Consider the following 13829-nt stretch of genomic DNA (forward strand, 5'->3'; position numbering starts at 1 on the left):
CCCTGGCGGCACCGCAGCCGCTGTCCGCGTCCCTGCCTGCTTGGCTTCCCCTGTTCTGAGCCAACCCGACGAAAATGAAAGTGGCTCTTTCTGAATTTGGATCGCCAAGTCCGAAGAGGTGGAGATGTGTGGGGGGCGGGTGAGAGACGGGGGGGCCCCTGTTTTACACATCTTTTCTGAATCCACAAGCCGGGCCCTAGTGGTGGTGATGGGCCAAGGGTGGAGAACCCTCTCTCGCGGGACCTTGCGAGGGAGCTGCAGGCAGGGAGCCCACGTGGAAAGATAATGCAGGTTCAGCTGGGGCCGGTCCAGTCTGCGGGGAGGGGACAGCGGGGCCTGACAGTGTCCTGCTGCAGCTCCACTGCCTCCTCACTGGGCCTGGAGAGGGCTGAGGGGAGCCCAGCGGGGGCTGGTCTCGATGTTCTCTGTGGGAATATGATAACGTGGACCTGGCACCCTCTGGCTCACACGGAGGGAAGTGCCTGAGTGTGCAGGGGAACTCGGAGAGTGTGTTCCACCAGCAGGGAGCAGGGAGCCTGGTACCCGCCCTCAGAAACAGCCCAGTTAGGGGCCGAGGAGCGCTTTCCCGGGAGGAGTGACCAGCAGAGACGGGATGGGCATGAAAACGCACATATGGGTACCCGCCCTGTGCCCTAGTCCTGTGCCAGGGGCATCACACTGGGACCTCCTTGGTCTTAACAGCCTCATGAGGAGGAAGTCCGTGCGCTCATCCCCATTTTGCAGACAGAAGAACTGAGGATGAGTCACTTGCCTAAGGCCGCGTGCCAGGATTTGAACGCAGACAGCTGTGTTCAGAGCCAGGCCGGTGCTCCGCCCCAGCGCTGAGGAGGAGAGGTGGCAGCATGGAGGAAGTGTCCAGAAGGCTGGGAAGTGCATCCCAGCCGGAGGGGGAGCAGCCTGAGCAAGGCCTTGTTTGGGAGGCGGTGGAGCCACTCTGGACACTGCGGAGGCCGCGGGAGGACCCGGGCTGTGGCGCAGAGTCCCAGGGCCCCAGGCGGGGGGCCGGGCGGCTGTGTGCTCAGAGGCTCTGGAACCGGAGCCTCACAGAAAAGCCTGGCATGGGACTCGCCAGGCAGTAGGGTGCAGAACACACCAGGGTGCGGAGCTGAGGCTACTGCAGGAGTCTGGGTGTGAGCTGATGACTTAAAACAGCATATTGCATGTTTTCGTCAACAATAAGCCAGCTGTTACTGCCTGCCGGCTCGCTGCACGGGGTCCTGAGTAACTGGCACCCTTCAAGCGCCTCGCTTATTGCCAGAGAGGTGGAGTCCCTTAGCAGCTTTGGAGTTGGCAGCCATAACGGTCGCCTGGGGAGGAAAACAGGTCCTCTCCATTGGCCGTCAGGCCCGCGGCTGGCATCCGGGACAGCAGGCACGTGGCCAGCCACAGAAGGTGCCTGCGGCATTGGAAAGAGGGACAGACAGAGGGCGCAGGGCTGTTCTCATCGCCTCCTCTCTTTCCGCGGATATTTGTCACGCTCTGCAGTGTGTGTTTGCGGCCTGGCCCAGAGGGGGCGCCTGGTGGCTCTGTGGGTAGATGGTAAATGAATGGACGACTGACTGAATGAGTGAATGAATGAAAGAATGAATGGAGCAACGAGGTGCTTGAGAGACACAGCCAACCAGTCTTTCCTTAATGGAAGGCTTTGCTTTCTCCACCCCCTCGCCCCCTCTAACTCTCTGCCCTTCACCTTCCGGAGGTGAAGGAGCCTGGGAGCCAAGACTTCATTCATCTGTGTGTGGCCCTGCCCACGAGCAGGTCACTTGGTGTCATTGTTAAACGAGGTGAATTGCTGAGAGGGTTGGCTGGAGTGCTGTTTTAGTTGGGGGGGGGGTGCGTGGGAGGCCTCTGGGAGGAGGTGCCCTTGGACTAGAGGCCTGGAGCAGCCCGATGGAGCGGAGAGTAAGGCCAGGGACACAGGACCTGCCAGCGGACAGAGGTCCCTGGGCAGGCGCGGCATCAGGGAGGCCCGTGCGTCTCCGGGTGGTGGAATGTGTCACCTTTCAAAAGAGAGCACATTTATCTGTGAGCTGCTGGACAACGGCTTCAGGGAACATCTCTTATCGCGGCTCTGGACTGAAGGCCAGCGTGTGTTCCAGAAGCCATGTGGCCGGGGGATTCGGGTGGGGAGGTGTCCGACTCCACAGAGAGCGAAGGCCAGTCCTTTTCCACCGTTAGCTGTTCGATTAGTTCAATGCAAAAGCTCCCTGCTGGTCAGGAGACGGCGGAAACGCAAGGAATTGCAGTAACAATGGTCCACTAATGAGGGCTGACACAGGCATGGTGCCCCTGCGTGCCAGGCGCCATGACCCCGTGTGACCCTCCTCGCCTGCTGTCCTGCGGGGGTGGGGTACGGGAGCCCTCCCGAGCCACAGCTGGGGGGCAGAGGCCGGGGCAGCACCTTACGCAGGACTTGAACCTATGCATCTGGTGCAGAGCCCAGCCCCCATCACCGTGCTGTGCGGAGGTTCTGAGCCAAGCACAGCTAAGCCGCCAACAGCTGGAGCGAACAGTGGGCCAGATGGCTTTGAGATGACGCTGGGGACACGGCCCGGCTCACACAGGCACGAGGGGCGGAGGCGGGTGCCTGAGCCACCATCACGGTCCCTGCTGGAGAAGAGCAAGAGGACACGGGGCCGTAACCCAGATGGTCCCCCAACGGGAGCCCCAGGCCCCAACTGCTCGAGGCGAGAGAGTTCCCAGACTTTGCAACGGACCCGCCCGGGTGTGCGGCGTTGCAGAACTTCACCGAGAAAGGGACACGGAGCCAGGAAAGAGGCCTGAGAAAGAGTCCCAGACGTCAGAAGCCAAACCCATCTGCCCTCCCATTGCACACTCTGGGGAGCCCACCTGGTCCCAAGTGGCAGCCCGGATGAGCCCGGGGGTGTGGGGGCCCAGGGACTCCTCGCTCTGCCTCCTGGTCCTGATGGGGGGAGGCCCCACAGGGGGAGGTGGCCATGCGTTCAGGGGAACAGGCTCCCGTGTCCTGTGAAGTTTATGGGGCATCACTCACTTCAGTCAGTTCCCTTCTTTTATTCTGTGTTGCTTTTGTTAAAAGGTTCAGGTTTGGTGGCATTAGGAAGGTAGCCAAGTGTTGGAGTAGCTTCATTCTCGCCAGAGAGCTGTCAATAGGACGCATCAGACGGAACACAACTGCCTTCAGAGAGAGCACGGTGGGACCGTGAGCTGACGGTGGTCAGATGCCCGACGGCCTCAGGACTGCGGGACAGGGTTCTGGAGCCATTTGGAGCCGTGTGATCCTGCAGGCAGCTTCGTGCCTTGGATTGGGAAATCAGACTTTCCATGAGCTTATATTTTCAGTGAATAAATAGCTCTGGTCAGGCTTAATTTGAAGAAGAAATCACACTTGGCAGGAGTTGAGGGTTCCTTGGAAGACCGGCTGGGGTGGAGGGGCCAGCCGGCTGGCCACGGGCTCTGGCCCTTCCCAGGCTGTTACCTGACCAGGTGACCTGCCCCCGACCTCTCGGCCTCAGCAGGGAGGGTTGGACCCGATGGTCGCTGCGTCCCTTCCAGCTGGCCTGGTCGGTGGCGCTTGTAAGAAAACCATCTCTGAAGAATTGCGGTCACTTCGTCTCTGCTCTGAGGCTGCGCTGGCGTCTTTAAAAGTTAATTTCTCTTTTAGAAATGACTGTGGTTAGAGCCAAGGTTGTCATTGAAAGCATGTGGCCCATCTGGGGCCTGGTTGACGTGTGTGTGTCGCTCAGCTTCGTGCTGGCTGCTGGTCCGTGAGGCGATGTCTCCACCGTCGCATGCTCCTTCCCTCCTTCCCTGCTGGAAGGAAGGAAAGAGAGAAGGAAGGAGGGAGGGAGGGAGGGAAAATTAATGTCAAAGAGAAACAGAGGTGTAGCCATTTCAATTGCTTTTCCAAAAGGCTCCCCAAAGTGTCGGGGAAGTCGGTGTGGCTGGGTGACGTGCGTCCATCTAGAGCATTAACTGAGCACCTGCTGTGCACTTGGAAGTGTCCAGAGATGGGGAGCCAGGTGAGTGGGGCTCGGTGGCCCATCACCTGGAGTTCGGAGCAGGGTGCGGAGCCTGCGGACTGGGCGTCTGGAGTCAGAGTGGCGCTGTCTGACTGTGACTCCCTCTCTGCACCCCTGTTTCCTCACGGCCCAGCAGTGATGATGATAATAGCACCCCCATACCCACCTGGTGGATTTGCTGGGGGAAGACGCCTCTAATTACATGAGCCGGGAACATGCCGGCTGCGTTACCGGAGCGCACCTGTCAGAATAATAACTGTCATTGTCGTCACTGAGACCTCTAACGAGGAGCCAGCCCAGGGGAGCCGGTGTGTGCTGGCCTTGTCCCCCGGGACAGGGTGAGGGTGCGCCACAGAGGGAGAGGGTGCGGCTGTGTGTCCTGGTGCCGACTTGGAATTTGTCAGTACGTGAGTTAGAAAAGGTTCTCTGGGCAGAGGGGCCCGGACACCACCTGGCCTGTCGCCTTCTGAAAGCCCAGGGGTGCCCTCGTCAGGTGGGGACCCTGTGGCTTCCCTTGAACGAAGGCCTCCGGGTCTGCAGCGCCTGGGCTTCCACACGTGTCACCTCAGTCCCCTTCCCTGGAGTTTGTGACGCCCCGGAGACAGCGCAAGGAGCCCGAGACCTGCCGGGTGATGCTGTGTGGCGTCCGTGCTTCGGAGATTCTTCGCCAGGACCCGTCATCACGCTTTAGGGAGACAAGCAGTGGGATGATCCACGGAGGCTCCGCGAGCCTGCCTCCTGGGGCAAAGGGTCAGATAAGCGTAAAGACGCCTCCGCAGCTCCGTGTGCCGCCGCTGGGCCCCACCCGGCGACAGCCCCGTCTCCCGGGCCACCTGGCCGTCCTGGAGGGCTTGTTGTTGTGGCTGGGGTTCCGGTGATTTGCAGATCTGAGCAAGCCTCGGCGTGGTGAGTCACAGCCTTGTGCAACCCCGTCTGGAGGAGGCGGCAGGCTTGGCGTGGTCTGCCCCGCGCACCCTGGGCACGGTCTCAGGACAGACTTCGTCCAGCAGCTGAGTCATCTCACACCTGTGGCCGGGAGAGCCCGCGCTTTGGTGCCAGTGAGCCAAGTGACAGGCACCGCTCAGTGGGATGAAGGGACGTGGAGAGGTTGCCCAGGCCTCGGCGCCAGCTGCCGTGGGGGGGGCTCCACAGTCACGCGGGCCTTTCTCTGGCACCGGCTGAGCTGGCCGGGGGCAGGGCCGGTGCTCTCCGGACAGCACTGGGGGACAGAGGCGTGAAGAGCCGCACCCCTGGGCGCTCTCGGGAGGCGGGCACTGAGCTGACTGTGTGACAGGCCTGTTCTTTCCTCGTCCCCACTCCTGGAGGTGGGGCAGGATCCCCATTTCCCCGCTGAGGAACTGATGCAGCCCCAAGAAGGTGGTGCACTGTCCAAGGCTGCCCAGCAGGAGGGGCCGGCCAGGACTGAACCAGGTCTGTCTCCTCCTCGAACCGTCCCCGAGACCTCTTTGACCCGGGTGTTACTTGGAGGCACGCAGTTTCGTCTCCCGAATTTGGTGGCTTTCCAGCTGTCTTCCTGTTACTGACTTCCAGTTCAGCCCCACTGTGGTCTGAGAAGTCTCGGTGCGGTTTCTGGTCGAGCATGTGGCCCGGGGGTGAGCGTTCTGTGTGAGCAGCGCCATGTCCTGCCGTCGGGTGCGGCGTTCTGTTAACATCGACCAGGTCCGGCGGCTTCTCAGTGCTCTTTGGGTCAAACATACCCTCAGTGACCTGCCTGCGTGGTCTGCCAGTCCCCGGAGGGGTGCTGAGGTCTCCCAGCTCCGTTACGAAGCCTGGATGGTCCCCTCTGTGGCTCATGTTGTTAGAGACCCTGGGTCCTAGGCCCCCTTGGACCTTTCAGATGAGTTTCTCTCTCCAGCCTCAGTTTCCTCGTCTGTAACATGGGGGTAGTGGTGCTGCCCAGAAGACTCAGAAGGACATGGTGAGGGTCAGATGGGTGTGGACGGGCTTTGTCACCAGGAGCATTTGAGGGGCCAGGCTCCCCTGGGCAGTTCCAGACTCTCCCAGGACTCCTGGTCGGACCAGCGCCCGGCCGCCCAGGCACCAGGACACGGGTCTCCTCCGGGCACGTCCCTGGTCCCACCGAGACCGCGTAGCTCTTGGCCCAGGCGACAGAACTGTCCTCGAGCACGGACCCTCTGATTTAGGGCAGAGTCACTGCCGTCAGCTCCCAGGCAGACGTCTCTGCCCGGACACCAGTGCCCGCGGTCCTGCGGCGCCCACGTCTGCCTGTGCGCGCGTTGCCGGAGCTCACGCTGCCAAACCGGGGCCCGCAGTCCGCTCTGGGCTCTCAGCTGCGTTTCCGTGGAAGGCCCGCTGCTCAAGAAGTGGCCTGAGTTGAGGCTGCTTCGCTCCCAGCTGGACATTTCTCCATCAATTCGACACTTTCGGCGCTGAGACATGTAGCCCGGGATGGTCCCGTCCTCACGGGGAAAAGCCCAGCAGAGGTCTAGGAGGGGCGATAGGAGGGGCGGGACCTGGGACCATTGGCAAAGGACCCCTGTGCAATGATGTCCTTCTGTGCGGGGGTCTCTAACACTTGGCCAGGCCGTCCCCTTGGGCACCCACATTGGACAGTCGTACAGTCCCCCATCCTCAGAAAACTCCACCTCCCACACCATCTCTGACCAAATCAGCTCCCCCTTCTCGTGGACAAGGACACCTTTCCTGTGGCACCCCGGTGGCTGGCCGGAGCCACCCCTGGCTCGTAGAAAGGACAGACTCCTGAGGGTCGAAGGCCCTTGCAGCTTCTATAGCCAACCCTTCACCATACAGATGGGGAAACTGAGGCACTCAACGGAAGAAGCCAGGGTCCACCCTCATGATTTTCCCATGAGGCTGAGGAACAGTGGTGCTTGTTTTTATCCTCACCCGAGGACCTGTTTGCATTTATCCTCAGATAGAGCAGGAGGGAGAGAGGGAGGAAGAGAGAGAGGAACATCAACGTGAGAGAGACACATCAAGTGGTGGCCACCCGCACGACCCTAACCGGGGCTGGGGACAAACTGCAACCGAGGTACGTGCCCTCATCGAGAACCGAACCCGGGCCTCTCAGGTCCTCAGGCTGACGCTCTAACCGCTGAGCTAGCCGGCCAGGGCGGTGGTGCTTTTACTTAGTCTCCCGTTATCAGATGAAGCCAAGGAACCCTCCCCCCCACCACCGTGAGCTCCTTGGCTTGGAGACAACCTGAAAGCCACCATGTAAGGACCGATTTCTCCTCTCCAGGGGTCTGAGACACATTACTGTCCTCGGGCCATAGTCGCGGGGCTGTCGCTGAAGGGGAAGGAAGTCGTCATAAACAGCGTGGCAGGCACACCGGACACCTCAGGGCCGAGATGTTTCGTGTCGTCCCAGCTGTGGTCAGACTGTCCCGGGGAGGAGGACACTGAGTTTTTCCTCTCTCAGCCTAAAGGTTCTTTTACATCATTTCTTCACCATTCTGTTCGGACATCCTGGGGCGTGCATTTATACCTTTGATGACATATCGGCTTCTGTCTGTTTTTCAACGTTATACATAGAGTCTAATTACATCTAAAACAGAGAGAAAAGACCTGCGATTCCAATTGTTCCGGCAGCAGCCTCGCTCCTGTCCCGAGCATCGTGGTCATTTCTGTCCGGGCTCGTTCCCACGCGTAGGCACCCATGCGGTGACTGACGGAGGGTATGGATTCGCTGCGGCTCTGGGTGTATTTTACCAGTTTTCCAGGAGCCAAGGGCCCATATTCATTGTCATCAGCTATGAACGACCACCCTCCTGGGTTACTGAACGTGAGGGCAGCCGGAAAGAGGTTCCCTCCAGGGAAACCCTTCAGGCCAGTGGAACAGGACACTACCAACCCGTCCTGCTCGGTCAGTGAATGACCTGGTCCGACTTTTAAGTTACTCTGCTCTCGGCTTGATGGCTCCTGGGGTAAGTGGTGTTTGGGGCGGAGTGAGCATGTCTTAACGCTGGTTGTACCTGGGGGTGGGCTCGTGACCACAGACCGTCTCACCGGGAAGGGACCGTGCGGCTGGCTTGGAGCCGGGACCGCCGAGGGGATGCGAGGGCCCGAGGACCAGAGCCCCTGGACCCCGGCCAGGGCCCTCTGCCTGGCATGCGGAGGCCCGACTGTGAAGAACATGTTTATTCAAGTGTTTTGTGCACCCAGACAGAAATACATGAGCCATATAGATATAATCCCATGTCTAGTAGCCACGTTAACAAGTGAAAGGGGACAGATGACGTTCATTGTCCCGGTTCCGTTTCGTGGAGCTATAAGCCACACCCCGTAGACTGTCCCGTGACAGCCTGCCGCTCCAACCGCGTGGTCCCAGGCTCGTGCCGCTGCCGTCTCTCCGATTCTAGGGCATGTCCATCGCCCTCAAAGAGACCCACTCTGCCCCTGGCAGCCACCCCACCCCTCCCCTCTGCCCGGCCCCAGGCAGCGGCTAATCTGCTGTCTGTCTCGGCTGGACATCCCTGTGTCCAGACGATTCCAGAATCAAATAACTCGTGGTCCTTTGTAACTGGCTTCGGTCGCTCGACTAGTGTCCTCAAGGCTCCTGCGTGGTGGCGCCTGTCAGTACGTCCCTTTCTGACCGAACAGTCTCGCTGCGGACACAGGAAGGCCAGGCTCCTCCTTCGTCTCCGCTCCCCGACGGCTCACTCCGGAGTCTCAGCTGCGGGGGCAGCGCCGACCTGTTCTGCGTGAAGACCCCGGAGCCACAGTGCAGGGAGGCAGCCGAGAATAGGACGTTCTGTGCTGGTGGGAACTACCCGCCGCGCAGAGAGGCCCAGGAAATGCACTTTTCAGACTTATGAGCTCATACAGCCCTTTGGAGAGCTGGAAAGGATGTCGGAAATGGCCTGGCCTGCCCTCACCTTACTGATGAGGTCAGAGGCCAGAGAGGGGAGTGGCCTGTCTGAGGTCTCAGGGCTCACTTTTCTTTCTTCTTTTTTTTGGTACGTGCCCCTAGTGGGAACCGAACCCAGGACTCTCTGGTCCACAGGCCGATATTCCAACCGCTGAGCCAAACCGGCCAGGGCTTCCTTTATTGCTTTTACGGAGAGAGGAAGGGAGAGGGAGAGAGAGATAGAAACATCCATGAGAGAGAACATCGACTGGCCGCCTCCTGCACGCCCCCCACTGGGAATCGGGGCCACAACCTGGGCACGTGCCCTGACCGGGAATCGAACTGGCAACCTGCAGGGGTTGACGCTCAGCCACTGAGCCACACTGGCCGGACATCAGGGCTCACTTTTGACTTCTTCCTTGAGCCAGATTCTTTCTGACTTGCCTCAGTTTACAAGTGTCCCTCGTTTTCCCCGTCTCAGGTCTGGTGCTTGTCGGCAGATGGGCACAGGGTACTTACTTCTCGGGGAGAACTGTGTTCTTTCTGGGTGGAGGGTCTGTTTCACCTTCCCATCCCGTCCCTCCACCTTCTCGTCCCCTTTCCCTCAACGCTCTGGCTGTCCCTCCCCCACAGGGGCCCTGGGAGGGTGGGGACTGATGCCGGCCAGGGAGCAGGCCCCAGACTCCTTCCTAAACAGAACCCTCGCTCCCCAGCCCGGCTGATCATCCTGGAGCCTGAACGCGGCCTCGCCAGACATAATACCCAGCCGAGAAATCCGGGCAGGTCAAGACCCAAGCCAGATGCTTATCAGGAGGAAAGTGAATAGTGTTTTTGTGAACTGGGCAGTCAGCCGTTTTCCTGAAGGTAATAATAGACACATGCCGGCATTCAGGAGACTTGTGAAAAAAACCGCGCGGTGTAATCGATTGGAAGCTCTTTTCCCTGGTGCACAAACAGGCCAGCAGAGCGGGCCCCTGCACCCAGTACTGCCCAAGCCCGGCCCCCGCCTGCTGTGCTCACGGGCTGCTCATGAGACTGGGAAGTGATGGTCAGTGACAGGCACCTTTATTTTTTATTTTATATATTTTTAATCTTTATTGTTGAAAGTATTACAGATGTTCCCCTTCTCTCCCCCATGGCCCCCCGCCCCCCAGGCACCTTCTGGGCAGAGTGAGCTGCAGGACTGGGCGATGCAGCGGCTGGCGGGGCCCCGGAGGCTTGTTGCTGACCGTGTGAGGCCGCCTTAGACTCGTCCGGTCAGCCTTAGACTCGTCCGGTCAGTCTTGCTGCCTCTTCACCTCACCTGCCCGGTGTGCTCCGGCACCTTCTGCTGCAGCCTCGGCCCAGCCCCTGCAGTTCGCGCTCAGGACACCCGGAGATGGGGGCCGGCCCGCGGCTGAGGTCTGGCGTCCCGAGCTTTCCCCACCCGAGCGTCTGGGAGGCAGCGCCGGAAAGAGGGGCTGCCAGGGCTTGGAGGTGCCAGTGTGGGCCGGGGCTCCAGGCCAGGCGCCGGCGCCAGGCTCCGCCTCCTCCTCCTGTGTCCATGCGGAGGAGAGAAATAGGTCACACGTAACGCTCCCGACTGTTATTTCTTTATTTCTGAGAAAAGACAGAGTATAGTAGTCCCATTCAATTTTGAGCCTTAAAAAAACAACAACAGTTGGTACCTGCGAATTCAGTTTATTTGAACAAGAATCGGTCCCCGAGCCTCTGGCCGTGGGAAGTTTGGCTCCCGCGCTGTGTCTTTCTGCCTCCTTCTTCCTTAGATGTGCGGACCGTCCTCAGGTGGCTGGTAGACCCCGTCGGCTGCCTTGGCCGCCGCCTCGCTCCTTCCGGGCGTATCCTCTGCGGGTTCAGAGAAGCACAGCCCCCCTGTGCCCAGCCCCGGGCCCTGGCATCTGCCGCCGCATCCCCAGTTAGAAGGGGGTCTGCCTGTCTGGAACGTGCCAAGTCTCCCTTCTGTTTCTGCTGCCTCTGCCCCAGACCAGCGCTGGGCCAGCCCCTGGGTCGGAGCCGCGGCTGACGAGTTTCCTGGGCATTTGATGGGGTGGGACAGACAGAATGCAGTCACTCGGACTGAAAACACAGACAGCGAGGCCTGCGGGCATCTCTGCTGGGCTGTGCCCCCCACTCCCCCCCAGGCAGCCGCTTGTGCCAGCAGGAGGCCCCGCCTCCTTGGCCCTGCAGGCCTCAGGACCCACCAGGAACTTGTTTAAACGGATCTCTCTCCCGCGGCTCAGGGAGGAAACAATCCAGGTTCTCTGGATGCGGAGGAAGCCGTGTTTCTCTGCCCTCCTGGCTTCCGGCAACGCGGCTTGTCTGCCTCTCTTCTCCCTTCCGCCGGTCTGCCCTCCTCCCGTCCCGGTCACTGGACTCCTCAGGCAGCCTCACAAAGAGCCTTTCTTAGTGAGAGTCACCCCCGGCCCCCCTGAGTGGACCAGCACTGATCCGCTGTGCGGTGTCAGGCGAGGTAACCGCCTGCCTCCCGGCCCAGTCTCTGCGCACCTGGGACCCAGTCCTCTGGGGCCTCGGGCTCGGCCAGGGCTGCGGAGCCTGGGCGCCGATTCTCACGTCTAAAGCCCTGATGTGGCAAGTGGGTGGCGGGTCATCCACCTGAGGCTCCGTCTCCCAGGTGTTCTCTTCGCCCCATCCCAGCCGCTGGCCTGCGGCGTCTCCTGTCTGTCTTCGGCGCCGCACCCCCAATCTGTCAGAAGTGTGGGAACTTGGGCTCAGGGCAGTAGTAGTTGCTGGGAAGATGGGGGGCACTGGAAGGATGAGCTCTGGGTGCAGCCCGGCCGGGTCCACCTCTCCCGGCCTCTCTGGAACCGTGTCAAATTGTGACTGGAACAGACAGGTGAGGCCAGGCCCCTGGGCGCCTGCAGGTGATGTGCCTGGAGAGTCATTTTCTCCTGAGGTCCCCTGGATTTATTTACTCAGCAAGTAACCTCTTTGTCGTTACTTTAGCTGTGTTCAGAAGTGACCCTTGGACTATCTGAAGAGGAAGAGGACAGAACCCAGCATACACCCCTATGGCCATAAATGCTGGGGTGTCCCTGGGCTTGGGGCTGGAGCCTGGTTCTTGGAGGAGGCGGCTCCAGAGTCCGGACCTCCTATGGGGAACTCCTATGGGGGTGTTGGGGCTGAAGGAGACCCCTTAAGTAACTGGACCTTCCCCAAGACTCAACTTTTCATGACCCCTCACTCGGCTGTGCTGTGGCTGCTGCTTCATTTACTGCTTCTGGGCTGGTGGGAGCCTGGCCGGCTGCCTGTCTGCTGGTGGCCAGAGGGTCCCCAGGGCTTTGGGCGGGGCTTCGAGTTCAGCAGCGGGTCCAGGTGGGATCTTCGGGGGATGCACTTGTCTGGGTCATGCGTGGTCAGGGGTCTCCAGTCCCTTCGAGTGGAAGAGGAGGATGCTCCCCACGGGCCTCCATGGCCAGCTCTGGGCGGCTGTGTCCTGTACCGTTGACAGCACTTTCTTCCTTCTGTCCCGTGTGCCCAGGCCAGGCCACAGAGGGACGAGAAGGGCTGGCGGGAAGCATTAGGGAGCGGAAGGGAAGGGCGGGGCGGTGAGCTGTCCTGGTCGGACCTGCCACAGTCCCTGGCTGAACCCAGAGGCCTTGGTGGCTGAGCTTCCTGACGTTCCACCTTTTCCTTGAATCCTCCCGGCTGCTGGGACTGGGTCACGTTCTGGCTGCAAGTCCCAGTGCCTGTGGCACCGGAAGTCGAGGAAATGGAGTGACCGGTCTCAGGCGACTCCTTCCCTTTCTCCGTGAGAGCGGGAGGGGCCCTGGGAGCCTCCGGCCAAGCCTCCTTGTTTAAACTTGAGGGGTCTCCAGCAGGGGCTTCCCTGAGCTCGCTCAGCTTGCTCCCCAGTGTGCAGCGTGCCTGGCTCCACGGGAGGTGGGCGCCTGTGTCCCTGCACGTGCTGCTCTGTGGGTCCCGGGAGGCTGCCCTTGGCTCTGGGCTCGGCCGCATCTCCCTGGGCTGCTGACCAAGTGCGACCTCCGTACTTCGCCCGCACTGTGGGTTTTAGATCCAACGGGTTTGGAGCGCAGGCAGGGCCGGCGGCGTGGGTATGCGGCCCTGTGCAGGCCTGCTGGGCCCTAGGCTGCGACCTCTTGGAATTCTTAAGTGTGGGACACGGGCCCCCCATTGTCGCGTGCGCCGGGCTCCGCGAATGAGGGCAGAGCATTGAAATGCCGCCGATCTGACCGATCTGCTCGCGAAGCTGATTTGAATTTTGGGAACATGCTGTTCCCTCTGAATAAAGAAGGGCTCACTTCTTCTCCCTCGAATGCACTGTGTTCTGATTTCCAAATGAGCCCTGCTTATCCGCTCGGTGAGGCACTGGGTTGGCGATTGTTGTTGCTGGAATCGAAGGCTGGGTTGTCCATCCTGAGTGCTGACCCTGTGTTCTCAGGCCGGGAATGGGGAAGCTGTTCCCACGGCCGCGTGGGCTGCAGGGGCTGGAGACCCGGGGAAAGGGCTGGGACCCCGAAGGGAGGCCACAGAGACAGCAAAGAGCCCAGCTTTGCAGCGGGAAGGACGGGTTAGCCCCGCAGGCCTCTGCGTGGGGAGCCCCACTCCCTCTGTGCAGCGGGTGAGACCCACCCGCAGGCCGGCCAGGGAAGGAACGAGAGAGGGGACACTTACTCAGTGCCAGGCCTCATGCTGATGGTAGCAGGTGCCCAGTACCCGGGTGCAGTTGTTCTTGGTGTCATTCCAGACAGGAAGGAAGTGGGCGTGTGTGCACGGGGTGGGTGGAGCCGGGAGGCCTGGAGGGGGTGAGCCAGCCCTGGGAGAGCCAGGCGGGGAGTCAGAGCCCCTGATTCCCGAGAGGCCGAGGACAGACCCGAAGGCTCCGCGTGTCAGGCAGCTGGGCCCAGCAGGGGGATGTGTACGCGCCCCCAGCACACGCCTCCCACAGGCACCGGAGAAATATTTCCCCACACGTT

The 13829-nt window shown here is 60.8% G+C and overlaps 1 protein-coding gene across 1 annotated transcript in view; it reads left to right on the top strand.

Moving 5' to 3' along the window:
* The window catches only part of HTRA1 (HtrA serine peptidase 1), a 45490-nt gene that overhangs the window by 1121 nt on the left and 30540 nt on the right, over positions 1 to 13829 (top strand). The window lies entirely within an intron of this gene.

The sequence above is a fragment of the Molossus molossus genome, unplaced genomic scaffold (assembly GCF_014108415.1).
Source record: "Molossus molossus isolate mMolMol1 unplaced genomic scaffold, mMolMol1.p scaffold_m16_p_17, whole genome shotgun sequence".
Taxonomy (NCBI): Eukaryota; Metazoa; Chordata; class Mammalia; order Chiroptera; family Molossidae; genus Molossus; species Molossus molossus.